Source organism: Ambystoma mexicanum, chromosome 11, assembly GCF_040938575.1.
Source record: "Ambystoma mexicanum isolate Mex_15411 chromosome 11, UKY_AmexF1_1, whole genome shotgun sequence".
NCBI classification, from domain to species: domain Eukaryota; kingdom Metazoa; phylum Chordata; class Amphibia; order Caudata; family Ambystomatidae; genus Ambystoma; species Ambystoma mexicanum.
This window is the reverse complement of record NC_090934.1, coordinates 262,256,812-262,273,420: the sequence shown is the minus strand read 5'-3', so window position 1 is coordinate 262,273,420 and position 16,609 is coordinate 262,256,812. Positions and strand designations below refer to the sequence as shown.

General features: G+C 45.1%; 1 protein-coding gene across 11 annotated transcripts in view; it reads right to left on the bottom strand.

Moving 5' to 3' along the window:
- Positions 1–16,609, bottom strand: part of EPB41 (erythrocyte membrane protein band 4.1) — a 2,030,480-nt gene that overhangs the window by 972,487 nt on the left and 1,041,384 nt on the right. The window lies entirely within an intron of this gene.

Below are 16,609 nucleotides of genomic sequence, written 5' to 3'. Positions count from 1 at the left end.
AACGGGGAAACTACTGCCCCTTGCTTTTTTCAGTTTAAATCTAGGGACTCCTAGGCAGAAGTTATTCGTAGTCCTTGTAGGTCTTGTTGATGTATTTTTGACAAATTTCTTCATCAAGTATTGAGGGACTGAATTATTTAGACATTTGTGGGTCAGGGAGACGGTTTTAAATTGTATTCTGTCCTTGACTGAGAGCCAATTATTCTTCTGTCTGGCTTCCAAGATGTGTTGTCTTTTCAGAATGCTAAGAGCTGTTCTGAGTGTATTGTTTTGTAGTAATTGGAGTTTGTGAGTGCATTACAATAGTCAAGCTTTGAAAGGATTAAAGCTCTAGCTAAGGCAATGCAACTCAAAATAGATAGAAATGGTTTACAGGCATGGATCAGCTTGCATGTGTAAGCTGTAGCAGATGCCATAGCCTTAACTTGCTTGCGCAGCTTCAGGGCTGTGTCCAGGTAGAAACCTAATGCGTTTACCTCTTTAGCTACTTTGATGTCAATGCCGTCAATGTTGAATGAGAGGTAGTGATTACGGAGTTTGTTGAGATTGGCCGGTGCACCTAGAAGCAGGAGCTTGGTCTTATCATTCAGACACAGGCCATGAGAGGCCATCCAGGCCTCTCATGGCCAGGTGGTTTGGTGATCACTCATACATTGTGGGCGATACGCAAGATCCCTGCAGTACTTCACATGTTATTGGAATGGGGTCGGCAGAAGCCGATGGTGAGAACACTCTCATTGATCTGTTATTCAAGAAGGAATGGATCCATGCTAATGCTTCTGGAGAAAGGTGGGCCGCTGAGGACAGATGCTTACATAGCACTTTAGGATCTACCAGATCAAAAGCGTCTGACAGGTTTAAAAGGAGTAGGAGAACAAGTTTCCCTGTGTCTTTCAAGTCGTCGATTTGGTTCTTCAGGTCAATCAAGGCTGTTACTGTGCCATGTTGGGGTCTGAAGCCCGATTGCTGGAGCCCTAGAAGATTGTTGGTCTCAAGGTACGATTGTAACTGGATGCACAATGCTTTATCTATGATTTTTAATAAAAGGGGTACTGTTGTAATGGGTCAATAATTGGTTGGGATATTTGGGTCCAAGGAAGGTTTAGCAGAGGTAGCACCCAGGAGTCCTTCAGGTTGGTAGGGACGGTACATGATTGAAATGACGAGTTAGAGTGGCGATGAAGGGAGCCAGGTCTTTGGCAGCTTCTTTGATTATGGGGGCTGGGCAAGTATCTCCCTGAGACATAGAAGGTTTGAGCGAGGCGATGATATTTTCCACTTCTAGGATAGATACTTGTGCAAATTTGAAGCGCTGGAGGGGTTTCGAGGTGTTAGATTGTGTTCTCTGGCCAATTACTTGGTTGGGGAGGTTACATTTTATTGCTAGCGATTTTATTTTGCAATAGAGAAATCTTGTTAGCTAATGCATTCTGGATATTCGTGCACCAGATTTTATCCATGTTACAGTTATCCAGTGGAGGAAGAGGGGATTCAATATTTCTTATTATGACAAGTTCTCTGGTGCTAAAACTAGCATGTGGGCAATCTTGGATAGTGAATGCCAATAAATAATGATCAGGCAAGGCTTAGGGTTCAATGGAGGTTACAGCAGTCTCACAATTAAGGCCGGCCGGCCGGCCACCCAGTCTAGGGCTCTGCCTTTTACATGAGTAGGGTAATGAACTCTTTGCGCAAGGCCTAATTCAGCAAAGGAGTTAGTCAAAGCCTGAGCATATTGATTGTTAGGGTCGTTGAAACCAAGATTAAAATCTGTTAGGATGACGATCTGCGAGGAAGGTTTGGTATTGGCGGATAGAATGGTTATGTCTTCCTCAAAGGTACTGATGGGTCCAAGAGGTCTATATATCAAGTGCGAGGTTATGATATTTCTACAGCTCACATTGGCCCCTCTTGAGATAAGCCTGGCTGCTCAGTCACTCTACCAACTTGCGTAGTACATGCTTATACCAAAGGTTGGGTTAACTATTGCCAGGAGGACAAGGCTGGTGCAGCCTCCCACAGGGTACTGCATACAATCTTGCCTTACACATATGGTCCAATAAAACACTGATACACTATGTATTGTAAAAATAATAGGTTTATTATATATACAAGCAGACCAAGAGATGCTTGGGTAAATAAGTACTATCATAAAGCATATAAACACATTATAAAAACACAACACTATGCTTTAAATACACAGATCAAAGCACATACCTTATTTAGAACACCTAACAGTATTTCTAGGGGGTAAGACCATGGATTACTTTCTGATTACTTTCAGTAATACAAGGGTAGTAGACCCTGTCAGTTATGCAGTGACACTCAACAAGGAAGTCATATAGTCAACCAACTTGCAAATATACTTTTCTGAATAGTGGAACACAGATTCAAGGAACAATATATACTGCTACTACATTTGTGATAACACACAGTTATACTAGGTGAGTAAGACCTTTTGGGGTAATATGCCAGGCTAAGATAGGCAAGAACTCTTTACACTAATTTTGGATGCTCAAGGCAAACCAAGGTCAGCTACACCTAAAAGAACACTTTTCAGGAATGGCACATAGCTATTCTAGGCAGGTAAAACCTAATACTGTAATCTACTATTACAGTTGCTTTTCAGAACACTGCAACACAGATTGAGATAAGCAATAACTAACTTGTTTTAGGATGGCACACAGCTAAAACAAGGTAAGTAAAACCTATATACGTTTTAGAGGGGCTATCAGCAACTTAAAGGTAAGTATAACCTTAGGCACACTTATTCTGCACAGGCTAACAGCAAGTCAGGGGAAGCAAGACCTAATTGGGGACACTCATACGTTTATCCTAAGAGGAATAGTAAAGTGAAACCAACAGCATTACTTTTGGGGAAGAGGTACAACCAATTCACAGGTAAGTAACTTAACCTTACATACTTTTCAGAATAGTGCAACATACATTCAATTAAAGTGAGAACTTTTGTAACTGTGCACTCTCAGAGTTACAGTTACCAACCAACTACTTTTACAAGTAAGTAACTTTGAACACTTGTTATTCTTTTCAAGGCAGAACCCTTTTCTTATCCAGTCCTTCCCTTATTTTATAGCACAAGTTCACTCAGACAGTAGAGGGACCATAGTGGTCTAGGTTCCAGCTGTAGGCAGGGTGAGATAGGGTTCAGTTGCAGGTAAAGTCAGAGTTACAGGGGAAGACTGTTCAAACAAGTACGTATTTCACTTTAAAGTTAGTTGCGGGTCCAGGGACTTCAGAGAAGACACCCTAGGAGGATTCCACGGTGGGCCTGGGTGAACTGGATGAGTGGCCTCCCCATAACAGAAAACACCCCAAAGCTATACAGAAATCACAACGGCTTAAGGTAGGTAAAATACCCCAGTCAGCACAGTACCTCAGCACAGAAGAAGAGTTGAAGCAGAAAGACTTCAGGATCTGAAGCCAAAAACCTGGTCGATAGAATCCTTTCTCACGAAGACGGAAGACAGGACTTTGGAAGGACATTTGCTGCAGGGATCATGGAAGAATGCTCCAGGCAAGAGTTTCCTCGTGTCTGGATGCAGCTCTGTGGTTTTGGCGCCTTTTGAGGAGCACAGAAGACAGAATATCGCCAGTCAGATTCTCGTCATTTGCAAGGTCCAGCACTCCGGGGAGGGGACTATTTGCACCTGAATCATGCTGCTGGATATCCAGCAGGATGCCCACGAAGTTTCAGCGACATTCGGCATTCAGAAGACTGTGAACCGCACAATGGCTTGAGGTTCCAGGGTATTGCAGCCACGCAAGGTCGCAGCATGATGTTGGATGGCTCAAAATGCAGGTCTTGAATCTATTGGGTCTCGAGACGCTCTGGGTCATCGTTTTTGGAGTCCCCAGTTCGATTAGAATGAAGGGTAACAGCAGGCTTCGGTTACACAGAAGGCTCTCCGGTCGCTAGAAATCATCTCAGCTGCGGTTTCTTCATCTTACTCTTTACTTTTGGTTCCAGTGGTCGACAACCTCTTCAGCTTCCAGGATAGGACTTTTATGCAGGAACCAAGCCAATCAAAGAGCCATGCAACATTCTGCCCTGGGGTTTGGGGGGAGGGGGGCTTTGGCAGTCCATTTAGGACAACCAGCCTTCCAGGTTGAACTAGATTCTCGCAGTCAGGCTTGAAGACAGGGCTGCAGAGCTTTGGACACCTCCCTCGCGTCTTGCCTTCACAGACACTCTGGAGCCTGGGCGGGGAATCCACAGGATTCCCGCCGAAGATAAAGATGACACAAAGAAATTTCCCACCCTAGACGTCAGGAGAAGGAACAAGAAAGGACAAAAAACACTTAAATGGCAAAAAAGAGGACTGGGGCCATTTTGGTAAAATGAGCACCCATGGGTGCCTTTACCGGGCTGTATTAACAAAAATGTTCACTGCCACCAAACATTAAAAGGTACATCCTTATAACATAAATCTTGCATTTAAAATGAAAAAGGGTATACTCCATATCTTCCCAGCACTCCACATAAGATGGGGGTGCTGGTCTCTCCTAATAAAATGTAAAAGGGATCCAAAGATCCTTTCTACCCTTGGGAACAATCTAATGCAGCAAAAACATTGTGATGGCATAACCTCACTGGAGCATTATGGGTGCCAGCACATTTAGCATAGAGATAGCATGACAGGAACGCCCCTGGCGAAGCCCACTTTTTCTTTGAAAGTAAACAACTTTTAGTACTCCAGACCAACCAGTAGATGGCGGAGTATAATGGCACTGGATAGAGAATACAAATATACAATTAACATTTTTATACATCTGTGTACCATCCAGTCACAGTGTGGCCCACAGTGTGGCCTTGGACGAAAGACTGTAAAGATCTCTTGATTGAGATGGAATTCAGGAAGGACTTTGGGGAATAAAGCGATACTGTACAACATATCACCTTGTCACTCTGTGGAAAGTTTTGACCAGCAGGAACTGGCTTAGATCAAAAAGATCCAAAATGAGTCAGAAACCACTGCCCGCTTTCGGAACCTGTAATTATATGGAGTAAAAATCCAAACTGATTTAATTTTCCAGAACCAACTCAACCACATGAGACTGTAAGAGCCTATGCAGTCCTTGAAGTTAACTCCATTGATGATTTCTCAAGCTTTGGTGGTGAAGACTGTGGGACTGGTGGCAGATCCAGAGAACAATAACCCACTTAATTTTACGAAAGCAGAGGCCCTGGGTTAATTGAGTCCACTGGTGTTAGTGGGGCAAAACTCTCCCCCATTGGAAAATTGAGAAGACTTCTTGCATTTGTCTTGCGATAGATCTTAATTTCAATCCCTGGTGAGATTTAAAGTTCTTCCTGGTTTCAGAGGGCTAGTATGGATATGAAATGGAACAGTGGGGTTTGAAATGGAACAGGGGGATTTAGCAGAACCCTCCACCCCCCACCATTTTGCCCTTATGCAGTAGTGTGTCTATTGAAGGAGAGAAAAGTGTATTACCATCAAATGGAAGGCCAAGAACCATTTCTTATACTTGTTGGTGAAAGAAGATGTGACCAAACTGGCATTTCCTCAAATTACTGCAGCTGAAATCACTGCTCTAGAGGTAGTGTCAGTCAAATCCTTGTTGATTTGAAGTTACCAAAATGCAACCTCTTATCCTTCCACAAACCAACAGGATAACTCTTCTGCCGCTTCCGGGTGGAGAAAGTTGCGCAAACTTATCCAAACTGTCCCAATTTGGCAATATGCAATTTAACATGGCCAAAAAAATTACTTGCCTGTAACTGTAGTTTTCCAGCATTGGCATCTTTCACGGATTCATATTTTTGAACATTCCCAGTCGTAGGGCCAACACCCAGGCATCTTTTCAGTCTCTCTTCAGGTGGGGAAGGTTAAGTCCTAGAAAGGACCGAAGTACTCTGCAATATGTCCATTCCTTTATAGTAGGGGCTAAGCTTTGTACTGGAATTGGATGCATTGCTGCCAGTAGGACTGTTGTAGGCAGTACTTTCTTTGGCCCAGAGGTTCAGGCAAAACGTCCTCTGCAGGCCACTAAGTTGTTTAGTGGCCCTCCTAAGACATTCCAGGTTGTTAATAGATCCATTATGATAACAAATAGGAAATTAATTCTCTCTGTTGGTGTGCAGGAAAAGGTCCCTAGAAACGTCTTGATTAGGAGTGACTTGGAAGAAAGCGGTTGCTTTAGAGGCACCACTCCCATCCCAGGAGTTGAGATTTAACTGCATTCTTACCACAAAACAACTTGCTAAGAGGGCGACCAATAAGACTGAAATGTGAACAGGCTTAACAAAGAAGGACATGTTCTTTCCTCAAGTCTTCAGTGGTTACACCTACATCAGCACCTTGTTCTACAGGAAAGAGGGACAGGTATTCCAAGAAGGCAAGGAACTCTTGTGCTGGAGATCACTCTGGGCCATTAGGACCTTTCAAATTTGAGTGTCATGCACAATAGCCTCTTGTAGGTTCAAGGGATGAAAACGCACCAGAGGCTCCTGTGGAACAGACCACTTTAATTAGAAACAGAACATTCCAAAGGGGTGTTGCCATGTGCGCCTTACCCATATGGGTATTAGTTACACCAGGTTCATGTCTGGGGGCGGAGGGTCATTGTTGGGCCGAATCCCTTTTTGGGGGTTTTGCTGTGCCATTTTGGGAAAACCTACACTTTTTCCAGAGGGAAATCTATTGAAGTAACCCTGCTACTACAATCCCTTTCAATTACATGGTCATGTGGTAGATCATATGCCTCAGAGTGCAGCATTGTTTTTTAAGCCTAACCATTTTGGCCATATGGCGATTATATCATCCTAAATTGGTTTTAGAGAGTAGGCTAATGGAAGCTATATTTTAGTTTTGGCTCCAGCATGGGTGCAAGCTGATTTACCGCATTAGTAGCCCAATTTTGATAGCCATTGAGGTACTAATGTATTTTAAGTCCTGTTGTCTGCCACATTGTTTCTAGTGCCTTTCTTTGTTTAGGGAAATGACGAGGCAGGCATAAAATCCCTGTTGTACATGCATGGGTTAACTGAGCCCAGCTTAGCACCGCTTTAGTGATTTGAACTGGTTTAGACCAGTCAATGCCTCAGAGGATTCCATTACACATCTTTTGTGTTTTGTCCTGAATTTCTATTGGTTTTTGTGGCTAACCTGATTGCTGGATGCCAAAGCTTTTGTTAGGAGCCCTATTGAGGATTGGCTTAGGTCAGCCATGATTGTGTGGGCTTATAAAGTCAATTAAAAGTTTGTCTAACCAGATTGATTTGGATTATCAAGATGTTTGTTGTCACTGAATAACTATGCAAACAGTTCACTGATCCTGAAACTGATACCACATTCCACTAAACCACCAGATATTTTAACAAGGTGCCTTCTGGTAATGTATCACGGGACACAAAAGAACAGTTTGAAAATGAATCAAACAAATTCAGAGATTCTAATGGTATATCGGCTTGCAACCACCGGGCTCAGAAATATTTAGCTAAGTGGTATAGCAAGCTGCCCCGATCATGAATAATCAAACATGGTGTGCTTTTAGATAATTAATAATGCTGCATCAGGTCTTCGTGGTTCAGAAAGTGCTCTGAAAATTTGAAAACCCATTTTCCCTTTGCCAATGTTTGTAGGCAGAGTTCAGGCAATAAGGCCATTAGTTATGTCTAACCTATATACACAAACTGCCTCCTTGGGACTCCAAAAAATGCTCCTGTTCCTCTATAGGCTGCACTGGACATTCCCCTTCACAGATGAAACTACTAAGCAAATTACCTTTGCAGTGTGTCAACTGCACTAACTGCCTGCTGACAGATGGATGAGGGTTGAGACTGCCCCATATGGAATAGATAGCCTTTGACCCAGGAGCCCATATTCTCTAAGAAAAACTGATATGAACTAACTAGCTCATTGAGATCTTCCTTACCTGTTCTTTAGATGGTCCCCACAGTTAGAATAACACATCTAAGTAAAGACTACTCTTCCTTTCTAGCTTTCAACATGTGGAATGCTTTACCAATACACCGCCCGTCTATGGAAGACCAGATTAGCTTCAGGAGCGGATCTAAGATGTACTTATTTTCTTTCTATCTGCCATGAGATAGTTGTGCTGTGAAATGTTCATTTGGACACTATTGATAAACTGAGGTTAAGAAGAACAAATTACTTACCCCTGGCAATGTTCTTTCGACTGGATGTTCTTCCCACGTATTCCACATCTTTGATAATCTCCTTCCCGCGTCAGCCGCTTCAAAAAATTGTTCTCTTTTGAGGGCACCATGCATCGTTGACTATGTCCTTCAACAGCCTCTGTCTGCTCTCGAGCATGGCGTCACCGACAGTACATATAGCACACACTGTAACCTTTACTTCAGTTGTAGTTTTTCCTTTCTCTTCAGAGCCCAGACATTTGCAAGGTCAAAACGACCAGGCGAAAAAGAGAGGAAGGTGTGATACACGGAAATTCTACTGAGGGGTAGGATGGGAGGGGCGACGAGGAATACGTGGGAGGAACATCCAGTCGAAAAGAACATTACCAGTGGCAAGTCATTTGTTCTTCAAATGGATTGTGTCCTCCCAGGTATTCCTCATCTTTGATACACTCCCAAAGCAGTATGTGAAGGCGGTGGGAGCAAAAATGTACTTGTCAATAATGCTGTGAAGTACAGCTTTCCCAAATCCGGCCTTTTGTCTAGATGCAGAGTCCAGGCAATAATGTTTTGAAAATGTATGCAGAGAGTACCAAGTGTCAGCAGCACAGATGTCTTGTACTGATACCCCTCTCTATAAAGCAGGTGAAGTGGCCAGACCTCTAGTAGAATGCACCTGCAGGCCCACAAGAACGTCTTTACCGCTAAGTTATAGCATTCTGAAATGCAAAGTATAATCTAGAGGGACAAGGTTTGCTTGTTCACAGTCATACCTAGCTAGTGACCCATGTAACCAACGAACAAGTGGTTGTCTTGTCTAAGCTTCTCCATTCTAGAGATATAAAAACTGTAGGCTCTCCTAGGGTCAAGACGATGCAGTGGTTCCTCCTCCTAAGAAAGATGAGGTGGAGGATAAAAAGTAGGAAGGACAATTTTCTGAGCAAGATGAAACTCTGAAACTACCTTTGGCAGAAAGGTGGGACTGAATCTCAAAATAACATTTTCTTTGCAAAAGGTGGGAAAAGGTGTCTTACACGAAAGAGTCTGTAGTTCACCGACTCTACGCGCAGATGTAATGGGCGTGAGGAAAACCGTTTTGAGAGTTAACATCCTAGAGGACATTAATGCATCGGCTCAAAGGAGCGCACATGGAATATGTGAGTATAAGGTTCAAGTCCCAAACTGGTACAACGAAGGGACTGGAGGGAACACATTAGGGAGCTATTTCAAAAACTAAACCACTATATTTATCTTGAAATAGTATCCCTGCTCTGAAGAGCGCTTTAAAAACAGATAGCCATGCCTAGCATCCACTTATAGTGCAAACCTGGAGCCCCTGGTTGGCCAAATGAAGCAAAAAGGACAACACCAGCAGTGTGTCACAAACAAAAGGATCCACATTCTTAGCTCTGCACCCTGTAAAACATATTTCAACGGCAGAGGTACAGAGACTTTGTTGCTTGTCTTCTAGCCGAAAGCAAACATTTCCATTATGTCTTTCGGGAGGTCCCAATCTTTGTATCTCAACCTCTAAGAAACCAGGTTTGAAGGATGAGAGTCCTGATCTCTGGGTGAAGAATGCGACCTCCCTCTCTTTGGGGAAGACAACTTGGAGGGTAGATGGACATGTCGAGAAGGTCTATGTACCACGTCCTCCTGGCACAATCCGGACCATGGATTTTCCGAACTTCCTCAACCTCATGATGATGTGAGGAATGGCAGGGACTGGAGGAAATGCGTACAGAAGTGGAAACTCCCAGTCAATTACAAACACGCCTCCCAAAGCTTCTCTCTGAGGAAATTCCCCCGAGCAGAACAGCTCACACTTCCTGTTGACACTGGATGCAAACAGATCCACTTGAGGGTTTACCCAAAGGGCAAAGTTTTCTTTAAGGACTTTCTGAGTGGGCTCCCACTCATGGGAGCCTGTGCTTTGCCTGTTCAGTGCGTCCTCTGCTGTGTTCTCTTCTCTGGCGAGTTGAATGGCTGTGTGAGATTCCTTCCTGCAGTGCCCAAACCCAGAGCTGCATTGCCTCTCTGCACAGTGGTAGTGACCCTACACCTCCTCTCTTGTTAAAGAAGTACATGGCTACTGTTCTGTCTGTCATTATCAGGACATTCTTCCCCCGTGCAGAGGGCAGAAAGGCCATCAGGCTAATCTGATTGCCCTCAGCTTTAAAAGGTTGATGTGTAGTTTGGACTCTGATGAGACCGCCGACCGTGATATTGTTGGCGTGGGCTCCCCAACCTGTGAGGGAGGCATCCGTAACTACCGTTATCTCCGGCCATGGTTGTCAAAAGGGTTCCCACTTCAACACGTTCTCCTATCACACACACCACAGGAGATCCTGCGTGATCAAGCTCAGGACCTGAAGTATATCTGTCATTTTGACAGAGAACTGACACCTGATGGCCCATTGGAGAGACCTCATTCTCAGACAAGCCTCTGGCACCAGGAGAATACGTTTGCCATTCTGGAACTTGTCGACCATCTGCCGAATGTGTTGACCCCTCACCTCTGGTGGTGAGCTTTCCCTGAGGAAGCACCCAGGACTGCTCCAATGAATTGAAGCTTTTGAGAAGGTATCATGTGGGATTTCTTGAAATTGAGGAAAAAGGCCAGTCTGTGGAGAGAGTGGCAGGTGATGCAGAGATGTCCCGGGGGCATGTTTGGGAGAACGGGCCCTACTCAGCCAATTGTCCAGGTAGGGGTAGATATGAATCCCCCTCCTGAGACTTGCTGCCACCACCGCCATCAAATTGGTGAAAACCATTGGGCGGAGGTGACCCTGAATGGCAGATCCCAAAACTGATAGTGCAAAATGCCAATGGGGAACCTTAGGTATATCCTGTGCTTGTGATGAATAGGCACATGAAAGTAAGCATCCTGAGGGTCCAATGATACCATGCAATACTGGAGCTGGAGGGCCTGAAGGATCTGAGAAAGAGTAACCATTTTAAATTGTCCTTCCTGAGGAACTTGTTCAAGTACCTCAAGTCCAAAATGGGTCTCAATCCTCCATCCTTTATGGGGATCAAAAAGTTAGGGGAGTACCACCCCTGGTTCCTCTTTGCTACAGGTACCGGCTCTATGGCACCTTCTGTCAAAACCAAATCCCAGAATGTGGCAAAATGGAAATAAGAAACACTTGCACTAACCTGGAACAGCTGCCACGTTCGAAGTTGTGGGGGACTGGTGCAGGGTTTGAGGAAATGAAGGAAATCCCCAATGGCTCTGCACTCTTCCTGTGTCAAGGAAGGGGTGTACAGAGCCCCAAGGGAAACCCTGTGGGGAAGAAAACACTTCTTGAAGCTGACTTTGATGTGGGATGAGGCTGCTAGTCAATCTGGATCGTAATGGCTGTTGTCCGATTGTTGGTCTGCCCGTATCCGCCATCCTAAATGACAAAGAAAAATGGTAAATGTCTGATCGCCCAAACCAAACCTAGTACTTGTTTAGGGATTTACCATAGTTAGATGTGTCTATATCTCAGGATGGCATGTCGCTCCCCGCCACATAGGGTTTAAGCCTTAGATGGACCGGAGATTGAAATCGATGTGGTAGAGAATCAAGAGCATTTAGTAAGAAGAAAGAGTACATACATAGGAGACATCAGACAAGAGGGAGAGCCTACCTCCTGACTACTAGAGCGAAAGCGTAGGGAATGAAGACTTCAGCTGTGAGAGGAGCCGCAGAGCTCCGTGCTCCGAAGAGGAGGGAGAAGCAGTTTCATAAGGCAAAGCTGACAGATTCCGAATCGAAAGCTGCAAAATAGATAATCAGAGGAAGGCAAGGAGGTACAAATGAACGGTCTCTTACTGTATGGGTGTTAGGGAGAATTCTCAGAAATGTGCTAATTTCGCTCTACCTTAGAGACCCCCAGAACTTTTGATGGAGCCTAGACCCTTTTTTCCCACTCTCTCATGTATTTTAGTGTGATTTGGTTATGGAGTCTGACAAACTCCAAAGGCATCATCTTTACATTCTGACACACAGCACCTTCAGTGCAGTGGCACAAGGAATTCTCTTAGATTTCCCAAAAGTTTAAATACCTTCTCTTGGTGAAACTACTGTTTCCAAGAACAGTGAAGTGAAATTGATTTTACTTACATTTGTAACTTTCTAGACCCAGCACACTATCTTACAATATGGTGCTGGAGGGGTTACTTAGTATCGCTTTTATCTAGTTTCTCATGTAGCATTTTTATGTGACCCTTTCTACAATTAATGGCTGGTGGCGGTGGTTTACTTTTTACTACCATTGGTTGTTTTTACCGCGGACTGCAATTACAGCCTTGGTAAACCACACATGGGTGCCCATTTTGTCAAAATGGCCCAGGTCGTCTTTTTTCGCCATTTCTTGCTGCAAAGGTCCTTCTTGAGATTTACTCTGCGTGCCAAACCAGGTTTGGTCCCTTTGTTCATTTTGTCTTTGGTGGGATTCATGAGTAAAGCTTGCCTCTGGCTGTAGTATGTCTGGCAGGGACAGGAAGCGAGGGAGGTGCTCGAAACTCCCTGTGCTTAATCCCCTTGGTTACAGGAATGCACCCAAAGGTGGTTGGCCGGCTGGCTGTCTTTGGAGGATAGCCACTCTGCTATGTGAGTGACAGCTAGGCTGCAAATGAATGGGAGAAACCTGCATAAAAGGCGAGGTGTTGTGCTTGGAAGGCAGAGTCGACCACTGAACGAAGGAATCCAAAGAAGAACTTGGAAGAGACGCCTGCTGCAACTCCTGGAACGTTGGTTTGCCCGGTGAAGCCCTGCTGCTGTGCTGAAGCTCCGAATTGGAATCCTGCAAGGACGACTTCTCACCCTGAGCTGGTGGGACCAATCAACTCCAAAGTGAAATCGTCTGGACATCCTCTCGGAGCTGGCTGTACTTCCTTGCTGCTGCAGGAACCGAAGTGCCAGGGAGTGGAACACCAGATTGGAGTGCATCACTTTTAAGATGGACCTGTGCTGAAGGAAGATCCCCCAGACTCCCTTGAAGCAGGACTGACCAAGCCTGAGCCACCTCAACAGAGTGCTGGGCCCAGATGAAAGCAAAGTCCAGAGTGTATCCGCAAGGAATGTCCAGAGGGTATCCATGAGACCTCAGTGGAGCTATTTGCTGAGACGCGATGAGCTGAAACCACGAAGTGCCGCTGAATAGAAGTTTGTCCTTTTCTGTCGACAACCGTCCCGTTGTGCCTGTCCCTAGAAGTCCTCCCTCTTGTCCCCACGACTGAGGCACAGGAACAAAAGGATCTGGAGAGCCACACAGGAACAGAAGCCAGCTGAAACCATTTCTTCTAACCAAAGGTACTCTATAGTCTAAGAGAGCTTACTGCTTGTCGTTTAGCCTTACTTGTTCTCAGTTCAGGCGTGTCTGCGTTGCTTTTGTGGAGTTGCTAACAGCGTCTTTACCTCACAAGCCTAACCAGCTTGTGGCCCTACATTGATTCTACGTCTTCTACAAATACTTCTAAAACATTGTGCAAGACTTTTAGTTACCTGCAAGAGTGCTTCAGCTCACCTAGACTTTTGCCCAATTGACTTTAGCCTGAGTGATCTCTTGTTTTATTCTAATAACCCTTTTCTTTGACGTGATTCTAAGTATTGCTCTAAATGCAACAGTGATACATTAATTTCCACAGTGTCCTAGCTATTTAAGTCACCTGAGGATGTAGGGAGTGTCTGTGTGCCATCCAAATTGGTATTTTCTGATTTAGAGAAACTAAGAGTGTGTATTTTTGAGGGTATTTGTGTGTTACTATTATATTGCCCCTTCTGAAGAAGGCTTATTCAAACTGACTTAAATACATTCATAATTGTTTAATCAAGAAACCTGGAGTATAAGTGTTTTTTTTTTATACTTGTCACTGTGAATCTCTGTGTAATCACCCTACTGCTCACATTGATCCCTCTTGAGATGAGCCTGGCTGCTCAGCCACACTACCAACCTGTGTAGTTCAGTCTTATACCAAAGGTTGGGTTTCCATTGCCAGGAGGACAAGGTTGTTGTAGTGCACCCAAAGGGTACTGCTCCAAATCTTGCCTAACAATGGAAAAAGGTTTGCACCATTGCTAAGCAATGCCATAGCGTCCGAGAGCAACCCGGAAGAAACGGCTCTCGTAATGCCGGGCTCTGTATGCCAGGTGGCTTCCTCACTCTACGGGTGAAACGAACAGTTAGACAGAACATAGACAAGGAAACAGAAGTAGAAGAGACCTGGAAGTGAACTCACGAAGCAATCGCTAAGCAGAGTAGCGAAGTGCCGATCCGTTGCCTGCATGCCCAGATAACCTCCACCATCCGAGAAAATGGGCGGAGCCTCTGCCAGGGGAACAGAAACGACTGCAATGCGAGCAGCAGTGTGGGTGCCATCTTGTGGGAATACCGAGCTACCAAACCAATGTGTCTCCAACTGCGCCACAGAGACCAGCACCCCCTACGGGCCATGACACATTTCTCCAGCAGGATAGAGACCTCCTGCAAAAGGAACAGATATGGACCCCTGAGGGAGTGGCTCCCTTGTGGATGATCTTGAGGCCTTTTTAAGAAAGGGAGGCAGTAAACCTGGGCTACAGTCTGCAAGGCACAAGCATCGGAAGTAATGCCCTGCCATTCTTCCAAATGCTGACTGAGCTTACCCCCCACATCAGTCCTGTGGACTAAGGCCTCAGAGAGGTTTTGGGGCAGTTGCACTAGTGGCTGATGGCAAGAAGACTGATGCTTGGGTGGACTTTGCACAACAATCTCGTCCACCCCAAGGAAACCTCTTTTGACCGCTTGCCCTTCCGAAGGATGTATAATGCCGAAAGGGCCGACTCCTCAAACCTTGGGAAGTGGTATGTGCCTGTTGTGGCTGTCGTATTGCCGCGCTAAACAACTTCGCTGTCACTTTAGATATCTGAAGTGTCTCCAGACTCTCATCCGCCTTGCTTGCAAAGAGATGGGACCCATCAAAGGGAATGGTCAACCTAGAGTGAACATCAGGCGCAAAGCCAGATTTCTGCAGCCAAGCAAATCTGCGCGTCACAGTACTAGCCACCAATGTCCCTGCTGACACTGTTGGCAGAATCTAATCCAGATTGCAAGGACTTGCACATGGCTTCTTTGCCATCTTTAATAATATTCTGGAAATCTTCCCTTTCTTACCTTTTGGGGATATGCTCTGCAACCATGGCAATGACGTCCGATAGCGTAAATGTAAACTTTGCTAAGGCACAAGTAGCATTGATACATTTCAATGCCATGCTACTAACAGAAAACTCTAAGCCAAATTGTAAAATCTTTCATCCCCATCTGGTGGTATAGCTGGATAGGCGGCAGCCCTGGATGTAGATGTGGCAGCCTGCACCATCAAGCTTTTGGGAGTGGGATGCTTGGATAGCAAATCCAGGTCTATACTAGAAGGCTTATATTTTCTAGTGAGATTCTTGTTAACTGCCGGGTTCGCATCCAGAGTTTTCCAATTTGCCATCACCCTCTTCTGTAAAGCAGAGTGAAATGGTAAAACAGGATCCTTTTGTGGACCCTTGTCTAAAATGTCAGCAAGATCATCCTACTGAAAAACTGTAGCAGTCCTTCCCCGATCCCAGATATTCTGTGACCCTATTCATGACCTGTGAGGCCTCTGCATGCTGAGGGATCTGATGTTGCAAAATGGACCTCAGGAGAGGTATCAAGGCCACTTCCGTTCTTTTAAGAGTGACACAAGTGTTCCTTTCTTTCAAATTAGAGCTTCTGTAACATTTTGAGTTCCAAATTCAAGTCCAAGGGGTGTCCTGATCAGAGGACTCATGTTCCCCATAAATGGATGACCTGGACTATTTTTTTGTTAAATGTTTAAAAAAGGCTTTGATGTCAAGGAAGTCGACCCATGACTCAACAGAGTCACAGAGGTAAGAGGTTTAGACCGTTCCTTGACTCGAGGCTTCGAATGCACTCGTGGAGTCGACGGTGTAGAGCCTTTGAAAGACGCCTTCTCGGCCTTAGGATGTGCGATGGGGTCGTGGGTCTTTTTCAGTTCTTCAGAAGGAGCCGGAGCCGCCTTCTCGAAGATCTTTAACATTTGAAGACTAAAAGTCTCCCACTCAGCCTTGGAGGCCGATTTACCTGGACATGCTATCTTGCGCTCGGGAGAGGATTCAGAAGACGTTGAGCTGGATCTGACATCTTTTCTTGGCCTTCTTACGAGAAGCCGAAGACGAGTGATGGGAACCACTTCAAGGTCACAAGCGCTCCTTGGAGCGCTTCGGCCGTGTTGAAGCACACCACAAAGACCTTTTGTCGGAAGATCTTCCTTTTGAAGGAGTCGTCGATGGGTATTTATACTGGGGCCTTCCCGTAGTGAGTTTCCCCTTCGTCTCTCTAAGCACCTTTCCGGTCATGGACTAACAGGAACTGCAGTCCTCAGTCTTGTGCTTGAGCCCGAGACACCAAAGACAAATGCGGTGTGGGTCCGTAATGGACATCTTGGCCT